We start from the raw sequence: 21,290 nt of genomic DNA, 5'->3' as shown, positions 1-21,290 counted from the left end.
ATGGTAGTGAATAAGTCTCACGAGATCTTATGGTTTTATCAAGGGTTTCTGCTTTTGCAACTTCCTCATTTTCTCTTTGCCTGCTGCCATCCACGTAAGGTGTGACTTGCTCCTCTTTGCCTTCCATCATGATTGTGAGGCTTCTCCAGCCATGTGGAACTGTAAGTCCAATTAAACCTCTTTCTCTTGAAAATTGCCCAGTCTCAGGTATATCTTTATCAGCAGCATGAAAATCGACGAATACACTCCGCATGCAAATTGTGCCCTAAAAGTGCAATTCATTTGCTATTCCCTGGGAACAGCCCATGTCACCATGTCTGGTTGCCTCCTTTTCTTTCATCTCCTACCTTTCTTGATCCTACTAATCACTCAAGACCCTGCTCGAGTCTCACCATCTCCATCAGAACATCCCTGCTCCATCCAGGGGGAAGGAAACTTTGCCCCTGCTCTTCTGCTATGTATCAGAAAGCTATTTACATATCTGTCAAGGCCAGCTTTTCATCATGACTAGTGATCTACATCAGCCTCCCTCATGAGACTGCAAGGTCCTAAAGAGAAAGTCTCCTATATTCTGGACACACCGCCATACTCACATGCCCACACCCACACCCACACCCACGCTTGTGCTTGGCACTGGGCTTGTGTGTTTTTGATGGAAGGAATCTTGGGAGCTGTGGAAAGGAATGAGGACTTGACTCTCATTTTATGCCCTCCCCCGACTTCACATACCCTCACTAGCTTTCTCCTTCTTCACATGCTTCTGTCTGCTCTTGGCTTTTCAGTGGTTTGTTATAAATATGGTCACTCTTCTTATCCACATTGGGATAGATTTAAGATCAAACTTTGGCTTTTAAAAGCATATGCCTAAGACACTGAGCTTGTAAATCTACCCTGGTTAAACATGTGACAAGTGTTGTAAAGCAAATGTGACTGTATTTCCTTTTAGAAACTGATGTTCCTCATAAATGTCAGAACTGAAATATTTTAGGGCATGATATTTTTACAAGAACTTTTAGAAAAGTGTTGATTATTAAGCCACATTAGTCAAAGGTGCATAGGATCAAACATCATTTGCCTATCCAAAGGGAGAGCTCAGTCTGACCTTGGTAGCTTGGTTGGATTATAACTTCTTTTGTTCAGAGACATTTTGCTTTGAAAATGGTTTACACTTCACTGTTCAGAAACAGAAGTAAAACTGTTCATAGAGTGGATTGAGGGTCAACGGGCTTTCCTTCTTTCTTTTTTGATGTTAACCACAGATGTCTTTAACTGAACATGGCCTTTCTAAATGACCCTTTCAGTTTCTATAGCTACTGCTTTGTGGACTAAAGTTCAACAGTTTGTGGGTTGGCCAATTTGACTTGGTAACCCCCTAAGCACACTCTGGAACAAAGTAAGAGACATAACATCTCTGTGAAGAGATCTGCTGAAATCCAGGTAAACAACAAGCCCTGAGTGTTATGACTACCAGTTAATAGTACATCTGTTCCAGGCCCTAGAACAACCAAAATGCAGCTTCTAATTATTAAAGCCACCATCTTCGTTTGTCCAACTAAGTAAAAGAGAGAACGTTAACATTTCTGTTACTTCCAGGACATCAAAAAAGCAATTCCCTCTCCCTGTTCTTTTCTCCATCAAACTAAGAAGGAAAATGAAAAGAAGGAGGGAAAAAACCTGAATATTTTCTACAATCAAACAAGGGAAATTTTAACAACTTTTCCAGAATAAGTGTAATGTTTCCCAGGCATGAATCTTTAGTATAGTTGAGTAAACCAGATACTCTAAAATACTCTTCTTTTAGCACTCAGCCCCCATCATGACATATTATTGAATCCACATTTTGACACTAATTATGATAATTTTTCTAGAAGCAAAATGGAGCAGCAGTACAAGGGATGTGACGACATTCAAAGTGGTTGGGACGTGTTGACTGACAGAGGGCCAAGAAGGAGCATTGAAGATGGCTTTACAGGTTTAAGCCTAATGATTGGGAAAATGTGTAACCGAAGTAGGAAATCAAGAGGGGAGCTAGTTTTATGAAGCAGTTGCTTAGTTCAAGTTTAGATGTTGGGTTTGAGGTAGAGACAGCAGTATGTTCAGTGGAGGCCTATGGGGGCAGATAAAATGGAGCCTACGGGATATTGGACACAAAGTATAGTGCCCCTTCTGGTGCTGCTCCCTAAGATATATTTTGCATAGGAAGTGCAATGGTCTTTCTTAAAATAGGGTGTATAGAGTGTTTCAGAGAGGCAAACGATTACATATTTATGGTCTGTACTTGTCAAAAGTGAAGCCTGAAAATTTTGGGGTTTGGTAATAATGGCCCTGTATTTGTCATTTTTTGCATCACTATGAAGAAGTACCTGAGGCTGAGTAATTTATAAAGAAAAGAGGTTTAATTGGTTCATGGTTCTGCAGGCTGTGCATGAAGCGTGGTGCCAGCATCTGCTTCTGATTGGGACCTCAGGAAGCTTCCAGTCATGGCAGAAGATGAAGCAGGATCAGGTGTATCACATGGTGAGAGTGGGAATAAGAAAGAGAAGGGGGAGGTCCCAGACTCTTTTAAACAACCAGATCTTGAATGAACTAACCGAGTGAGAACTCACTCATCACCATGGGGATGGCACTAAGCCATTCATGAGGAATCCACCCCTATGATCAAATCACCTCCCATTAGGTCCCACCTCCATCATTGGGGATTATATTTCAACATGAGATTTGGAGGGAACAAACATCCAAAGCATATCAATGCCCCAAAATAAGAAATTAACACTCCATGCCAAGAAGGATAAAAACACCCAGAAGTATACCCCAAGCCAGGAAGAAGGGGATCTAAGCTGGATAATGCTGATACAATCCCCAAAACCACACTAGGTGTTACCACCAACTTCAGAGTGAGAAAGAAGCAGCATATCCAGAATCACCTACACTTTTACATCCAAGTTACTTGTTTAATAAACAAGATGTAGTTGTCATTCCCAACAAATCCTTTGTCACATCCCTAGGTTAAGGAACCCCTCTATAAATTCTGTGAAGCTTGTGTTATACAAAGGTCGATCCCATGCATGTCATCATAAAGCTGGAGGTTGAGAGGGTAAGGTTTTCAGAAGTAAAGGGAATATCTATGTTTCTCAAATTTTCTGCGTGGAGTATAATGTGTCTATTTAAAAATACACAATTATTGAAAAAAGTAAGAAAAACTTTCTGAGCCCACAAAATAAAAATATGCTTAAATAAAAAAAAAGTTAGGAGGATAGAACAAGGTGAATGCAATCCTCCGTATGATAGTATAGTTTCGTTAAGTCAGTGTGAGCATCTGGCCTTCTCTCCAGGGGTTTCATCTCCTCAAAGAGAGTTTATCTGTACACCGGGTTGTCAAGGCAGCTGAGAAACAAGCAATAGGCTTCAAATACTGGAACTAATTATACGAGTGCCAGCTACCAGATTTCTTTTACCTTGTGTAAAATATATATAAGGTCCTGAGCCCAGCATTCACATTCTACTTTGGCTTATGTTTTGAATACTGTTGTCCTTTCACAGATAAGGATGGTTATGAATGTATACTAGGTATGTTCATGTATGGAGTTATATGATCCACTGCTCATATAAAAGGTGTATGAGCTACGTATCCATGTACGGGGAAGAAAGTATGCCTCTTTAAAAAACATAAATAAAGAGTTACTCAAGGAAAAAGATCCTCCAAAACAAACAACAATCATGAAAAATCTTGATTATTCGCATTTGAATTGAAATGAAAGACCAAATGTTTTGGATTTTTCTAGGCACTCTCCTGCAAGAAAGAAACACATTCGAAATCCACTTGAACTAAGAGATTTACTGGAAACGTCACTGCTTTGTTCTCTGGCACTTTCTACAATGAGAGTACTTGTCAGTCGGTGGGGGTGGGGGGCGAGGGGTGGATAGCAGAAGGCTGAGGAAAGAGGGTGCAGATGAAAGCAGCAACTGGCAGTGTGGACAAGAACGACGGAGCCAGGAGACCCCTGGGAGGTGAGGAGGACACAGTGCTGGAAGGCAGATGGGGTCCAATTCAGGTAATGAGTCAGGAGCCAGGCGATCCAACTCAACGAGCAGGCATCACCCAAATTCTGTGGTGAGCAATGGGGTTCAAGCCTGCCTTTGCCTTTTCAACTTGTGGCCTGCGCACAGCAGGAAAAGGGAGATGTTGTCCTTTGGCCCTGACGATAATGCTTGAAAACTCTCCACACCAAACCTTGAGTGCAGTGGCCAAGACACAGGCTGTCTCAGCTCCTTTCTTGCCATGGATGTCTGCTGCCGTTCACTTAGGCCCTTGCAGCTGCCTGAGGTACTTAGCTAGAATTCCCACCTCCTGGGGCACAAACCTAGTGGTTTGTGGACCCCTTGGCCTGCTTGTCTGCTCCCCTGCCTCCTCCTCTCCCTCCTCTGAGGCTGGAGCCCGTCTCCCCATGAGGCCCTCCTGCTCCTCCACTCAGTGCTCTCCCATCTCTCTTTCTGACTGAATTCTCAATCCTGGCTCCTAAATCTACCTGCACTGGGTCATGAAAATGAAGATTGTGAGGTATTGCAAATTCTTCAACACTCTACATTCCTTGGAGGTGGGAATGTCTCTGTCTGTAATGTTCGCCACATGTGCTTAGCCCCTAACAGCATCTGCTTGTGCCTGGCATGGAGGAAACACTAACAAAAGAATGAAAAAGTAAAGTGAGTTGGTTATGTAGTATTCATAGAGAGTAGGAAACTTGGATTTTTTTTTTTTTTTTTTGAGACTAGGTCTCACCTTATCGTCCAGGCTGGAGTGCAGTGGCTCAATCACGGCTCACTGCAGCCTTGAACTTCTAGGCTGAAGTGATTCTCCCACCTCAGCCTCCTGGGTAGCTGGGACCAGAGGCATGCTCACTATGCCCGGCTAATTTTTGTATTTTTTGGTAGAGACTGGGTTTCACCACGTTGCCCAGGCTGGTCTCGAACTCCTGAGCTCAAGCAACCCACCTGCCTCAGCCTCCCAAAGTGGTGGGATTACAGATGTAAGCCACCGATCCCAGAAGGAAATGGGTTTTTAACATAGATTGAAACAAAAACATTTTTCTGTTTAATGAGAAAATTAAAAGAATGAAACACTATGAAAAATTAAAAGAATGAAAAACCGTATTTATGGTTGATTGAGATTTAAATCCCAAGTATTTCATTCTCAAGGTCCATCAGATATGCCAAGCAGCCTCACTCTTCAAGGCCTGTGTGTTTGCTGTTCTCTCTGCCTGGAATGTCGCTCCATCAATTCTCCACATAGCTCCTGTGTTCTGCAACGAAGAAAAGGGAACACATATACACTGCTGGTGGGAAGGTAGGTTAATACAACCTCTATGGAAAACAGTATGGAGATGTCTCAAAGAAATAAAAATAAAACTACCATTTTATCTAGCAATCCCACTACTGGGTATCTACTCAAAAGAAAAGAAATCAGCATGTAAAACAGATACCTGCACTCATGTTTATTGCAGCACTATTCACCATGGAAAAGATATGAAATCAATCTAAGTGTCCATCAATAGATGATTGGATAAAGAAAATGTGATATATACATATGAATTCCATGGAATACTATTCAGCCATAAAAAGAATGAAATCATGTCTTTTGCATCAACATGTATGGACTCGAAGCCATTATCTTAAATAAAGTAACTCAGAAACAGAAAGTCAAAATATTGCATGTTCTCACTTATAAGTGGGAGCTAAATAATGTGTACACTTAGACCTAGAGACTGGAATAATAGACTTTGGAGACTCAGAAATGTGGGAGGGTGAGAGCAGGATGATAGAAGAGAAATTACTTAATGGGTACAAGGTATACTATTCGGATGATGGTTACACCAAAAGTCCAGACTTCGCCACTCCACAGCATATCCATGTCACAAAACTGCACTTGTGCCCCCAAATCTATAACAACAATTTTTTTTTCTTTTGAGACAGAGTCTCACTCTTTTGCCCAGGCTGGAGTGCAGTGGCAGGATCTCAGCTCACTGCAAGCTCCACCTCCCAGGTTCACGCCATTCTCCTGCCTCAGCCTCCCAAGGAGCTGGGACTACAGGCACCTGCCACCATGCCCGGCTAATTTTTTTGTATATTTTTTTAGTAGAGACGAGGTTTCACCATATTAGCCAGGATGGTTTTGATCTCCTAAAAGTAATCTTTTTAATTATGAAAGAAAATAGCCTGGCATATTTAATTTTATTGGACTTAAATACAAACTGACCTTCTGTTTATAAACATTGTGACATGGGGGTACATATTCCTCATTTTAACATACCCTTTTGATCTTCATTAACCTATTCTAAAATATGTTACTGCTTACTTACTCCACAATATTTTATCTGTCCACTAAATAAGACAGAACAGCTGCCTCCTAGATACATAGAATGAATCATAAAACTACATACTCAGGTTATGTGCAGCAAAAGCAGGGGTCTTCATACACACTCATGCTTAATCTTTAAATGCATCTGCTAGTGGGGCTTTTGACACTCAAACAGCCAAAGTGCATTTATGAATTAATGCTTTTAAAGCAGCTCACTACTCATTCATGGATAATGCTGTTGAAACTTTTTTTTTTTCATATCTAATGGGAAGTTTCAAGCCTACACCATGGGAAAGCATACATTGAATTTGGGGATTTATCTTGGTATCATATGTTAGACACCAGATTCTAGTCTTTGACTTCCCTGCTAAGCCAGAGAGCCCCTGAAAAGTATAAACACACTTGTCATTCCTGGGAGGTCGCTGTTCAACATGGATATAAAAGGATTATAAACAAAGATCAGGATAATTGGAGCAAGGGTGGTGAGGGGTCAGGTCTGGGAAGTGAGAATGATCTAGAATGCCCAGGGAAAATGGCGTAGGTCATTGAACAGGGGCTGGATCCACAGAGTATTTTTAGTGTCCCAAGCAAGATTTAAACTTTTATCTTTAGTTATTAAAACATAAGGCAGAATCTCCTGCTATTTCTTCTCAAGGAAGAGCTGTTTCTAAAGCTTCTACAGAGAAGCCTGAGACTTCTCTCTCTCTTACCAGAAGCTAAACGTAACAAATAAGAACCCTGGTCTCTGGTCAGAAAACCATTCCCTTGGCTGGAGGAGAGTTACTCAACTTCTCTGAGCCTTGGTTTCCTTACTTGCTAAATAGAGTAATAATGTATATCATAGGTTGCCATAAATATTAAATGAAACCGGCCGCGGTGGCTCATGCCGGTAAGCTCAACACTTGACAGGCTGAGATGGGAGAATTGCTTGAGTCCAGGAGTTCAAGACCAGCCTGGGTAACATAGAGAGATCATACCTCTAATAAAAATGAAAAATTAATCAGGTATGGTGATGTGTGTCTGTGTTTCCAGCTATTCAGGTGGCTAAAGCAGGAGGATTGCTTGAGCCCAGGAGGTCAAGGCTACAGTGAGTCATGACGGTGCCACTGCACTCCAGCCTGGGTGACAGAGTGACACTCTGTCTCAAAACGAAACCAAAAAACAAAACCAAATGAAGCCCTCAAAAATATTAAATGAGATAAGGTACGTAAAGCGATAAGCTTGGGACTCGTGATTTAGTAAGCACTCAAGAAGCTCATATTAATGTTTACTTCTTCCACATTCTTCCTGTTCCCTTACTCCTCTCTGCTTCGTTTCTCTTTCCTTTGTTTTTGTCTCACTGTAGAGCCTGATTGTAATGATGGTTTGTAAGTATTTATTGAACATCAATCCATTATCATTAAATAATAGTTCAGGAGAGTCAATATGTATGTGAGGATTTACTAAACAACCCTCAGAAGCAATGGGCTAGGAGATACAGGTCAGAGACTGTGTGTTCCGTCCCCCTGATGGGTGCGCACTCCCACGGTGATGCAATGCAGGGTGTTATTCCATAGTGGGGGACAACATAGCTTTTGGATGGCAGAAGGTGGCTGGCCTTGATAAAAAAGTAAAGGCCTACAGTAGTCGGAAGGCCTGCTCCCATTTGGAAGCCACACGTTCCTGGGTAAATGTTTTCTAGAGAGGAGACATGGGAAGAGACTAGTTTTACTGCTTCTTAGAGTCTCTGAGACACCGGAGAACAGGCTTTGTGAACTCTGAAGTGGCAACTCTCTCAGGGCTGCTGCTAAGAAGAGGGCATACCTGGGAAATGGCTGTGTCCCCCAGAGGCATTTGGATCCATTATAGCTGGACATGGAGCTGGGAAGCCTGTTCATGAGCCCCCTCTCTACCCTTTTCCCTGTTCATACCTTTGTCCTACCTGGTCTGCTCTCTGCCCCTGGCCATGCCCTTCACTTCTTGCCTCCGTGTGTCTACTTCAGCCATGCTGAAATCCTTCCAGTTTCCTAAAGGGCTTTATTCATTTATTTATTTGTTTATTTGTTTGCTTGTTTATTTTGAGACAAGGTCTCGCTCTGTCACCCAGGCTGGCATGCACGGCACGATCTCACTACAACCTCCACCTCCTGGGCTCAAGCAATCTTCCCACCTCAGCCTCCTGAGTATTTGGAATGACAGGAGTGTACCACCATGCCTGGCTAAGCTTTTGTATTTTTTGTAGAGATGTGGTTTTGCCATGTTGCCCAGGCTGGTCTCTAACTCCTGAGCCCAAGCGATCTGCCCTCCTCGGCCTCCCAAAATGCTGGGATTATATGCTTGAGCCACTGCGCCTGGCCATCTTCTTTATTTATGAAAGGCAGAGCTGCTGCTTCTGCCTTTAATATTCTTTTTGGCCTATCTTCTATTTGTTCTCAAGACCCACCTCTATGCAGTCTCCCTTCATCCCCATCCCTTCCACAAGGTGCCCCTGCAGTGTGCATGGTCTTGGTACTGTGGCCTTGTGGCCCTCATCAGTCAGTGTATAATTGCTAGGACCTCTCACTCTCCTGGAAGTCTGTTGAGAGTAGAGATGGTATTCATTTCTCTAATCTCTGTGTCCCTAACACACAGCACGGTGCCTGATGCATAGAAAGTGCTTAGTAAGTGTTTGTGGAGTAAACTAGTAAGAATCTTCCATCCTCTCTACATCCTCCATCTGAAGGTGAACTGTGACGGCTTCCCCCAAATAATTAAGTTGTGTTTAAAAAGCACACACTTGGTTGGATGCAGTGGCTCATGCCTGTAATCTCAGCACTTTGGGTGGTTGAAGCAGGTGGATCACCTGAGGTCAGGAGTTCGAGACCAGCTTGAACAACATGGTGAAACCCTGTCTCTACTAAAAATACAAAAAATTAGCCACGTGTGGTGGCAAGCGCCTGTTATCCCGGCTATTCGGGTGGCTGGGGCAGAAGAATAGCTTGAACCCGGGAGGTGGAGGTTGCAGTGAGCTGAGATTGCGCCATTGCACTCCAGCCTGGGGGACAAGAGTGAGACTCCATCTCAAAAAAAAAGAAAAAGCATACACTTTCACCTTTCCCCTTGGGTGTTGGAAAGATTAATGTCTATTTGGCAACGAAGATTTTGTAAGAAGATTTAGCTCCTTGAAGGAAAGGGGCCATGCATGTTTTAAAAGACTAATGTCTTTTAAATGATTTTGATCTGTGGTGATTGCCCCATCTGTCCTCGTACTCTGCTTATGGAGAATACAAGTATCCTTCACTACTTAGGAAAGTGGTACAACTTTTAAAAATGACTAAAAATGACCCTATATTACCTTGAATTCTGGTCAGATGAAATAATTTTTAAAAGTTATTCTGACCAAGCAAAACAAATAAGATGAATTTGATTCACTTACTCTCTGTCCTCTAACAGGGGAGGAGCAACTGGTTTTTTAAAAAAGAATGTGGGCTGCCAACATTTCTTTTTTCTATCCTGAGATATATGTTCAGACATCACATGTCACACTGCCATAGGCAGCAATTACAGAAGATGAGTCGAATACAGGTTCAGAAATGCATGCCAAAAAAAAAAAAAAAAGGTATTCACTAGGTATCAGTGGCTACTGTACTCGGCTTGTGGGAAATCCACAGGGAGGTCCTTGCTAAGTAATTGTGAGGGTTTATTGAACAGAAAACATCATTCCTCCAACAGTTTCCTGTGCCCCTTAATTCTTTTTCAAAGTAAACTCTTCCACCTACTCTTGTTCCAAGGAACCCCTTGCCATTGAAGATTGGCCTTCCCTGGATGACAATAGGTAGAGACAGAGGAGTCTAATTTTGACCTACTTCCTAATAATGTCATCACCCAGGATTTGTCAAGTAATTGCTGAAAGAAAGGCCTAAAAAGTTTGAACAACATGGGGAAACTTCAAAGATGAGCATAAAGATATGCACTGAATACTTAATTGTTGAAATGCTTCTTATATCCCTGAGATGCCTCCAAGGAAATGGCCTTAAAATGTCACCATCAAGAGACAACATTATCACCATCAGCAAGGAAAATTTCTACGTAAGTTTCTAAACTACAAGATTAGAGCTTTGACCAGCTAGGAGACAGTGTGATTTTTTTTTTTTTTTTTTTTTTTTGAGGCGGAGTCTCGCTCTGCCGCCCAGGCTGGAGTGCAGTGGCGCGATCTCGGCTCACTGCAAGCTCCGCCTCCCGGGTTCACGCCATTCTCCTGCCTCAGCCTCTCTGAGTAGATGGGACTACAGGCGCCCGCCACCACGCCCGGCTGATTTTTTTTTTATATTTTTAGTAGAGACAGGGTTTCACCGTGGTCTCGATCTCCTGACCTCGTGATCCGCCCGCCTCGGCCTCCCAAAGTGCTGGGATTACAAGCGTGAGCCACCGCGCCCAGCCGAGACAGTGTGATTGTTGTGAAAGAAAAGCATGGACTTTGTAGTACAGGCCAGGTTCATACCTGCTCCCTGACTTAGTGGCTGTCTAATGTTGGGCAAATTACTTAACTTCATGAAGACTCTCTTTCTTATCTTTACATTTGGGTTCCTAACTAACTTATAAATTTATTGTTTATTCATTCAAGTAATTAATAAATGTTTATTTATTGAGCTGGGTGCTAGAGATTTAAAAATAAGATACAATGTTCTCCCTCAAATATTTCATTGTCTAGGAGCAGAAACTGTTGAATACAAAAATAACTGTAGCACATTGTGAAACTGTCTTAATGCTAGTAAGTTCAAGGTGGTACGAAGGAGAAAGTGATCAGGTCTACTTGGGACAGTCAAGGAAGGCTTCAAAGAAGAAAAATTTAGGCATCATCTAATGTTTAACAGATGAATAAAATGGAAAGACATCAAGTGCAAAATCAACAGAATGCTCAATGGCATTGTAAACAAATTCAGAACTTCAAGAGTTCAGGAAATGTCAAGTTGTTCAGCATCTCTATATATTTAAGAAGTGGAAGAAGCTTGGTGACCATCTGCAGGAGAAGGCATAGCAAAGAAAAGAATGACACTCAATTTTCTGTATTGAGTTACTTCGCTGAGGCTGATGTCCTTTACTGAGGGACATAAGAGGAGATGGTAAAGATAAAGAGATAACATTGGGATGAGTTGAGTGTGAGAGTTCTTTGAAATGTCTGCATGAAATGTCTTGTAAACAGTTCATTGTAGTGTTCTGGAACTAGAAGAGAAGACTGACCTGGAGATTCAGGCTCAGAACCCAGAGCCTTATTTCTAGGGCCAGATGAGCATTTAGATCTTCCCTCTTACACAGGATGGCTTCAAACCAGCAATATTAGGAAGCCTGGGTTGCAGGGGCAGTGTTCAAGAGAGAATCCACAGGTCAGAGTCTTGGGGAGAGGAGTGATATGCTTGAAAAACTCCCTATCCATCTTTTTTTTTTTTAATCTGAAATTCAGATCTTTTTTAATTTTTTTTTTATTATACTTTAAGTTCTAGGGTACATGTGCACAACGTGCAGGTTTGTTACATATGTATACATGTGCCATGTTGGTGTGCTGCACCCGTTACCTCATCTTTTACATTAGGTATATCTCCTAATGCTATCCCTCCCCCCTCCCCCCACCCCACAACAGGCCCTGGTGTGTGATGTTCCCCACCCTGTGTCCAAGTGTTCTTATTGTTCAATTCCCACCTATGAGTGAGAAGATGTGGTGTTTGGTTTTCTCTCCTTGTGATAGTTTGCTGAGAATGATGGTTTCCAGCTTCATCCATGTCCCTACAAAGGACATGGACTCATCCTTTTTTATGACTGCATAGTATTCCATGGTGTATATGTGCCACATTTTCTTAATCCAGCCTATCATTGATAGATATTTGGGTTGCTTCCAAGTCTTTGCTATTGTGAATAGTGCTGCAATAAACATACGTGTGCATGTGTCTTTACAGCAGCATGATTTATAATCCTTTGGGTATATACCCAGTAATGGGATGGCTGGGTCAAATGGTATTTCTAGTTCTAGATTCTTGAGGAATCGCCACACTGTCTTCCACAATGATTGAACTAGTTTACAGTCCCACCAACAGTATAAAAGTGTTCCTATTTCTCCACATCCTCTCCAGCACTTGTTGTTTCCTGACCTTTTAATGATGACCATTCTAACTGGTGTGAGATGGTATCTCATTGTGGTTTTAATTTGCATTTCTCTAATGACCAGTGATGATGAGCATTTTTTCATGTGTCTGTTGGCTGCATAAATGTCTTCTTTTGAGAAATGTCTGTTCATATCTTTTGCCCACTTTTTGATGGGGTTGTTTGATTTTTTTCTTGTAAATGTATTTAAGTTCTTTGTAGATTCTGGTTAGTAGCCCTTTGTCAGATGGGTAGATTGCAAAAATTTTCTCCCATTCTGTAGGTTGCCTGTTCACTCTGATGGTAGTTTCTTTTGCTGTGCAGAAGCTCTTTAGTTTAATTAGATCTCATTTCTCAATTTTGGCTTTTGTTGCCATTGCTTTTTGTGTTTTAGACATGAAGTCCTTGCCCATGCCTGTGTCCTGAATGGTATTGCCTAGGTTTTCTTCTAGGGTTTTTATGGTTTTAGGTCTGACATTTAAGTCTTTAATCCATCTTGATTTAATTTTTGTATAAGGTGTAAGGAAGGGATCCAGTTTCAACTTTCTACATATGGCTAGCCAGTTTTCCCAGCACCATTTATTAAATAGGGAATCCTGCCCCCATTTCTTGTTTTTGTCAGGTTTGTCAAAGATCTGATGGTTGCAGATGTGTGGTGTTATTTCTGAGGGCTCTGTTCTGTTCCATTGGTCTATATCTCTGTTTTGGTACCAGTACCATGCTGTTTTGGTTACTGTAGTCTTGTGGTATAGTTTGAAGTCAGGTAGCATGATGCCTCCAGCTTTGTTCTTTTGGCTCAGGATTGTCTTGGCAATGCGGGCTCTTTTTTGGTTCCATATGAACTTTAAAGTAGTTTTTTCCAATTCTGTGAAGAAAGTCATTGGTAGCTTGATGGGGATGGCATTGAATCTATAAATTACCTTGGGCAGTATGGCCATTTTCATGATAATGATTCTTCCTATCCATGGACATGGAATGTTCTTCATTTGTTTGTGTCCTCTTTTATTTCATTGAGCAGTAGTTTGTAATTCTCCTTGAAGAGGTCCTTCACATCCCTTGTAAGTTGGATTCCTAGGTGTTTTATTCTCTTTGAAGCAATTGTGAATGGGAGTTCACTCATGATTTGTCTCTCTCTTTGTCTGTTATTGGTGTATAGGAATGCTTGTGATTTTTGCACATTGATTTTTTATCCTGAGACTTTGCTGAAGTTGCTTATCAGCTTAAGGAGGTTTTGGGCTGGGACAATGGGGTTTTCTAAATATACAATCATGCCATCTGCAAACAGGGACAATTTGACTTCCTCTTTTCAGAATTGAATATGCTTTATTTCTTTCTCCTGCCTGATTGCCCTGACCAGAACTTCCAACACTATGTTGAATAGGAGTGGTGAGAGAGGGCATCCCTATCTTGTGCCAGTTTTCAAAGGGAATGCTTCCAGTTTTTGCCCATTCAGTATGATATTGGCTGTGGGTTTGTCATAAATAGCTCTTATTATTTTAAGATACGTCCTATCAATACCTACTTTATTGAAAGTTTTTAGCATGAAGAGTTGTTGAATTTTGTCAAAGGCCTTTTCTGCATCTTTTGAGATAATCATGTGGTTTTTGTCTTTGGTTCTGTTTATATGCTGGATTACATTTGTTGATTTGTGTATGTTGAACCAGCCTTGCATCCCAGGGATGAAGCCCACTTGATCGTGGTGGATAAGCTTTTTGATATGCTGCTGGATTTGGTTTGCCAGTATTTTATTGAGGATTTTTGCATCGATGTTCATCAGGGGTGTTGGGTTAAAATTTCTTTTTTTGTTGTGTCTCTGCCAGGCTTTGGTATCAGGATGGTGCTGGCCTCATAAAATGAGTTAGGGAGGATTCCCTCTTTTTCTATTGATTGGAATAGTTTCAGAAGGAATGGTACCAGCTACTCTTTTTACCTCTAGTAGAATTTGGCTGTGAATCCGTCTGGTCCTGGACTTTTTTTGGTTGGTAGGCTCTTAATTATTGCCTCAATTTCAGAGCCTGTTATTGGTCTATTCAGGGATTCAACTTTTTCCTGGTTTAGTCTTGGGAGAGTGTATGTGTCCAGGAATTTATCCATTTCTTCTAGGTTTTCTAGTTTATTTGTGTAGAGGTGTTTATAGTATTCTCTGATGGTAGTTTATATCTCTGTGGGATAGGTGGTGATATCCCCTTTATCATTTTTTTTATTGCGTCTGTTTGATTCTTCTCTCTTTTCTTCTTTATTAGTCTTGCTAGTGGTTTATCAATTTTGTTGATCTTTTCAAAAAACCAGCTCCTGGATTCATTGATTTTTTGAAGGATTTTTTGTGTCTCTATCTCCTTCAGTTCTGCTCTGATCTTAGTTATTTCTTGCCTTCTGCTAGCTTTTGAATGTGTTTGCTCTTGCTTCTCTAGTTCTTTTAATTGTGATGTTAAGGTGTCAATTTTAGATCTTTCCTGCTTTCTCTTGTGGGCATTTAGTGCTATAAATTTCCCTCTACACACTGCTTTAAATGTGTCCCAGAGATTCTGGTATGTTGTGTCTTTGTTCTCATTGGTTTCAAAGAACATCTTTATTTCTGCCTTCATTTTGTTATGTACCCAGTAGTCATTCAGGAGCAGGTTGTTCAGTTCCCATGTAGTTGAACGGTTTTAAGTGAGTTTCTTAATTCTGCATTCTAGTTTGATTGCACTGTGGTCTGAGAGACAATTTGTTATACTTTCTGTTCTTTTACATTTGCTGAGGAGTGCTTTACTTCCAACTATGTGGTCAATTTTGGAATAAGTGCAATGTGATGCTGAGAAGAATTTATATTCTGTTGATTTGTGGTGGAGAATTCTGTAGATGTCTATTAGGTCTGCTTGGTGCAGAGCTGAGTTCAATTCCTGAATATCCTTGTTAACTTTCTTTCTGATTGATCTGTCTAATGTTGACAGTGGAGTGTTAAAGTCTCCCATTATTATTGTGTGAGAGTCTAAGTCTCTTTGTAGGTCACTAAGGACTTGCTTTATGAATCTGGGTGCTTCCATATGGGGTGCATATATATTTAGGATAGTTAGCTCTTCTTCTTGAATTGATCCCTTTACCATTATGTAATGGCCTTCTTTGTCTCTTCTGATCTTTGGTAGTTTAAAGTCTGTTTTATCAGAGACTAGGATTGCAACCCCTGCTTTTTCTTTTGTTTTCCATTTGTTTGGTAGATCTTCCTCCATCCCTTTATTTTGAGCCCATGTGTGTCTTCTGCACATGAGATGGGTCTCCTTAATACAGCACACTGATGGGTCTTGACTTTTTATCCAATTTGCCAGTCTGTGTCTTTTAATTGAAGCATTTAGCCCATTTACATTTAAGGTTGATATTGTTATGTGTGAATTCGATCCTGCCATTATGACGTTAGCTGGTTATTTTGCTCATTAGTTGATGCAGTTTCTTCCTAGCCTTGATGGTCTTTACAATTTGGTATGTTTTTGCAGTGGCTGGTACCAGTTGTTCCTTTCCATGCTTAGTGCTTCCTTCAGGAGCTCTTTTAGGGCAGGCCTGGTGGTGACAAAATCTTTCAGCATTTGCTTGTCTGTAAAGGATTTTATTTCTCCTTCACTTATGAAGCTTAGTTTGGCTGGATATGAAATTCTGGGCTGAAAATTCTTTTCTTTAAGAATGTTGAATATTGGCCCCCACTCTCTTCTGGCTTGTTTCTGCCAAGAGATCTGCTGTTAGTCTGATGGGCTTCCCCTTGTGGGTAACCTGACATTTCTCTCTGGCTGCCCTTAACATTTTTTCCTTCATTTCAACTTTGGTGAATCTGACAATTATGTCTTGGAGTTGCTCTTCTCGAGGAGTATCTTATTGGCATTCTCTGTATTTCCTGAATTTGAATGTTGGCCTGCCTTTCTAGGTTGGGGAAGTTCTCCTGGATAATATCCTGAAGAGTATTTTCCAACTTGGTTCTATTCTCCCCATCAATTTCAGGTACACCAATCAGACGTAGATTTGGTCTTTCCACAGAGTCCCATATTTCTTGGAGGCTTTGTTCATTTCTTTTTACTCTTTTTTCTCTAAATTTCTCTTCTCACTTCATTTCATTCATTTGATCTTCAATCACCAACACCCTTTCTTCCAGTTGATGGAATCAGCTACTGAAGTTTGTGCATCATGTAATTCTCGTGCCATGGTTTTCAGCTACATCAGGTCATTTAAGTTCTTCTCTACACTGTTTATTCTAGTTAGCCATTTGTCCAATCTTTTTTTCAAGGTTTTTAGCTTCTTTGCAATGGTTTTGAACATCCTCCTTTAGCTCGGAGAAGTTTGTTATTACTGATCTTCTGGAGCCTTCTTCTCTCAACTCGTCAAAGTCATTCTCTGTCCAGCTTTGTTCTGTTCCTGGCTAGGAGCTGCATTCCTTTGGAGGAGAAGAGGCACTCTGATTTTTAGAATTTTCATCTTTTCTGCTCTGGTTTTTCCCCATCTTTATGGTTTTATCTACCTTTGGTCATTGATGATGGTGACGTACAGATGGGGTTTTGGTGTGGATGTCCTTTCTGTTTGTAAGTTTTCCTTCTAACAGTCAGGACCCTCAGCTGCAGGTCTGTTGGAGTTTGCTGGAGGTCCACTCCAGACCCTGTTTGCCTGGGTATCACCAGCGGAGGCTGCAGAACTGCAAATATTGCAGAACGGCAAATGTTGCTGCCTGATTTTTCCTCTGGAAGCTTCATTGAGGGGGGCACCTGGCCGTATGAGGTGTCAGTTGGCCCCTACTGGGAGGTGCCTCCCGGTAAGGCTGTTTGGGGTCAGGGACCCACTTGAGGAGGCAGTCTGTCTGTTCTTAGATCTCAAACTCCGTGCTGGGGGAACCACTACTCTCTTCAAAGCTGTCAGACAGGGACGTTTAAGTCTGCAGAAGTTTCTGCTGCCTTTTGTTCAGCTATGCCCTGCCCCTAGTGGTGGAGTCTACAGAGGTAGGCAGGCCTCCTTGAGCTGCGGTGGGCTCCACCCAGTTTGAGCTTCCTGGCCACTTTGTTTACCTACTCAAGCCTCAGCAATGGCAGGCGCCCCTCCCCCAGCCTTGCTGCTGCCTTGCAGTTGGATCTCAGACTGCCATGCTAGCAGTGAGCAAGGCTCCGTGGGCATGGGACCCTCCAAGCCAGGCATGGGATATAATCTCCCGGTGTGCTGTTTGCTAAGACCGTGGGAAAAGCACAGTATTAAGGTGGGAGTTACCTGATTTTCCAGGTGCTGTCTGTCATGGCTTCCCTTGGCTAGGAAATGGAATTCCCCAACCCCATGTGCTTCCTGGGTGAGGCGATGCCTCACCCAGTTTCGGCTCATGCTCAATGGGCTGCACCCACTGGCCTGCACCCACTGTCCGACAAGCCCCAGTGAGATGAACCGGGTACCTCAGTTGGAAATGCAGAAATCCCCTGTCTTCTGCATTGCTCATGCTGGGAGCTGTAGACTGGAGCTGTTCCTATTTGGCCATCTTGGAACCTCCTTCCTTATCCATCTTTAGAGCAGAACTGCCATCAAAGAAAACCTGCCCAAACCCAGTAAATGCTGTTAAAATAGTTAAAGTTTTTCTTTTTTTTTTTTGCTTGGGTTCCTTTAACATTTTGAATGAAGACATAGACCATAGAAACACTTCATCTCTACATAGACCATTAAAACCTCATCTCTTTCCCGTTTACTCTCTCTCATCACAGACTGCTTCTCCAACACTCCTATACATTCTGCAAAGCCTTCTTCTAGTCCTAGCCTCCACATCTCCTGTCTCTACTTCCCTCCCACTTTCTCCTTATTCTATCTCTTGCAATCTGCAAAGATTTCAAAGAAGAAGTCTTTGGAAATGTTCGAAAAGAAGATTTCCAGTGTGGTGAGGCAAGAGGCTTTCTGAAGAGTGAGAAAGGAGAAGAAATGAAGCCAGCAAAGTCAGGATTGTTTTAGAGGCCAGGAGTTGGGGAAAGGTTGGAAGGGCTCTTGCATTAATGTTTTTGTTCCTGTCACAGTGGACTCAAAAGCCAGGCTGATCTTCTAAATAAGTCATGCATGCAAAGAGGCTTAGCAGAGAGCAAGGACCCTTGAACCAGGAAGTAGACGGCAACCAAATGAAAGAAGAAGGTTCTGATCAGTGGGTGAAAGGTATTGCCCAGAGAAATTCCCTGACCTGCAGAGAATGGCCAAAGCAGCTTGTACAGGTTCTAGTGGTCTCTAGCACAGGGGAAAGGAGCCACTAAAGTGCTAATGAGGCCTGGACATCACTGGAAGAAGGTATAGAGTGAGAAGAAAACAAGAGTCAGGACAGATGCTTAGGGAGCAAGTGGAAAAAAAGAGTCAATGAAAGATTCTGATGAGAAACTGTCAGGGATATGGACGAGGACCACGAGTGTGTGGTGTCCTGGAAATTAGGAAGTATTTTTTAAAGAGACAGTATCGAATGTTTCATAAAGGTCAAGTTTGATAAGGAACAGAAAATATCCATTGGGCTTGGCAATTGGGAAGTTACTGGTGACCTTAACAAAAGCATCTTTAGTGGAATGGTGGGAGCAAAAGGCAGATTGCTCATTAAGAGTGAAAGATGACAAACTCCAGACATGAGGACAAGTCTCCTGAGCAGCCTGTCTGAGGAGTGGCACAGGACAATAGCTAGAGGAGTTTATCCCACCCTCCCTCCGTTTCTCCTCCCTTCTTTCTCTTCCTTCTCTCTACATTCATAATAGGCAAGACATACACTTTTTTTTTTTTTTATGAGATAGAGTCTTGCTCTGTCGCCCAGGCCGGAGTGCAGTGGCGTGATCTCCACTCACTGCAACCTCCGCCTCCCTATTCAAGCAATTCTCCTGCCTCAGCCTCCCGAGTAGCTGGGATTACAGGCATGTGCCACCACGCCCTGCTAATTTCTTGTATTTTTAGTAGAAATGGGGTTTTGCCATGTTGGCCAGGCTGGTCTCAAACCCCTGACCTCAAGTGATTCGGCTGCCTCGGCCTCCCAAAGTGTTGGGATTGCAGGCATGAGCCACCACACCCAGCAACATATACTTTTTAAAAGGCTGTTAAGTAAGATCTTGTGATGAAGAGTCTGAAAGTCCAGAATGGAAATGGCACAGATGGAGGCATTGGCCTTGAATAAGAGAAGAAGGAAAGGAATATCTGTTCTTCTGAGGGTGGAGGGAAGGGATTAAGGGAAAGGTGTACATAGGAAGGTTTTTTGAGAAAGCAGGAGGTGATCAGTCAGCAAGTTGAGGGAGTTTGTCTGTTAGCCTCCAACCTCCAAGTCCTCTTCAAGGGAGCTAGCAAGATCATCCTCTGAGAGCAAAATTAGGAGGCAAGGACAGGCTAAGGGGACATAGAGAAGTCTGGAATAATGACAGTAGAGAATGGGAGAAGGGGACAAAATAAATGGCACAGAGGGCTCACATGTGTGGGACCACATGTTTGTGAAACCAAGTATATTTGAAACTCATAATACATTTTTCCCCTGCTGCACCTGAATGAGGTGTAGAGATACTCATGTGAGATGTGCTCAGGGATGACAGGTGGAGGTAGATGAGGTGTTCAGTAAGTATCTGCTCCCCACTAGGCAGTGCAGGTTGGTGGTACAGAAATATGCAACTGTGACTTTCCAGTGAGAAGAGATATTTCCATTTGATGAAGTTAATATCAAGGATATGAAGGTCTTCTAAAATTGTTGATTTCAGGCTGAGCACAGTGGCTCATGCCTGTAATCCCAGGAGCAGTTTAGGAGATCAAGGCAGGAGGATTGCTTGAGCCCAGGACTTCAAAACCAACCTGGGCAACACAGTGGGACCCTATCTCTATAAAAAATAAAAATAAAAAAATTAGCTGGGTGTGATGGCATGTGCCTGTAGTCATAACCACTCAGGTGGGAGGATCACTTGATCCCAGGAGTTTGTGGTTACAGTGAACCATGACTGTGCCACTGCACTCCCACCTAGATGACAGAGTAAGACCCCAATCTCTAAATAAATACATAAAAATAAAAATATATAATTGTTGATTTCAAGTTTTGGAAGGTAAACAGCAAAATATCAGGTGGTGCTACTTGGTTATTGGACTTGGGATTGTGACTGCCCTTATCTTGAGAACACAACAGAAGTAATTAACTTCCTTCGTGCTCTACCCAAGTCAAGGGAGACAAAAGAATTTCCAACAGATCCAATCTTGACTTTGCAGACAACCTTCAAAGGAAGTAATAGGACAGTAAATTTGGGGAACATGCTCATGAAGTGTCCAGCACATGAGATCATCTATTACAATAATTGCATGAAAGCAGAAATACCTTTTTCTTAGAAAAGAGAGCTGAATTAAGATAAGGCAGAAGCAAGAGTAAGAGAACAAGAGCCTGAATGAATCAGTTTGTCTTTTTTTTTTTTTTTGAGGCGGAGTCTCGCTCTGTCACCCAGGCTGGAGTGCAGTGGCGTGATCTCGGCTCACTGCAAGCTCCGCCTCCCGGGTTCACGCCATTCTCCTGCCTCAGCCTCTCCGAGTAGCTGGGACTACAGGCACCTGCCACCACGCCCGGCTAATTTTTTTTTGTATTTTTAGTAGAGACGGGGTTTCACCGTGGTCTCGATCTCCTGACCTCGTGATCCGCCCGCCTCGGCCTCCCAAAGTGCTGGGATTACAAGCGTGAGCCACCGCGCCTGGCCAGTTTGTCTTCTTTTCCTGGTGGAGAAAGTAAATCAATCCTCTTGCAGGTAGGCGTCAAAGCAGGAAAAGGATGTGGGGAATATTGGAAATAATGTCCAAGGATATGTGGAGACAGTCATGGATATGCTACTCCTTGAAATTGATGTTTGTGTAAGATTTCAGAAAGAAGCCCACATCTGAGCCAGAG

General features: G+C 42.3%; 1 long non-coding RNA gene across 2 annotated transcripts in view; it reads right to left on the bottom strand.

The window, feature by feature from the left end:
- Positions 1 to 5,066: 5,066 nt before the first annotated feature.
- The window catches only part of LOC131384301 (uncharacterized), a 35,922-nt gene continuing 19,698 nt past the window's right edge, over positions 5,067 to 21,290 (bottom strand). For both annotated transcript variants that reach the window (XR_009215006.1, XR_009215007.1), the window contains exon 4: positions 5,067 to 5,297. This is a non-coding gene — a long non-coding RNA (uncharacterized LOC131384301). The remainder of the gene's footprint in view (positions 5,298 to 21,290) is intronic.

Source organism: Hylobates moloch, unplaced genomic scaffold, assembly GCF_009828535.3.
Source record: "Hylobates moloch isolate HMO894 unplaced genomic scaffold, HMol_V3 SCAFFOLD_9, whole genome shotgun sequence".
In the NCBI taxonomy this organism is placed as follows: Eukaryota; Metazoa; Chordata; class Mammalia; order Primates; family Hylobatidae; genus Hylobates; species Hylobates moloch.
The sequence above is the reverse complement of the archived record's forward strand: the minus strand, read 5'-3'. Positions and strand labels throughout refer to the sequence as shown.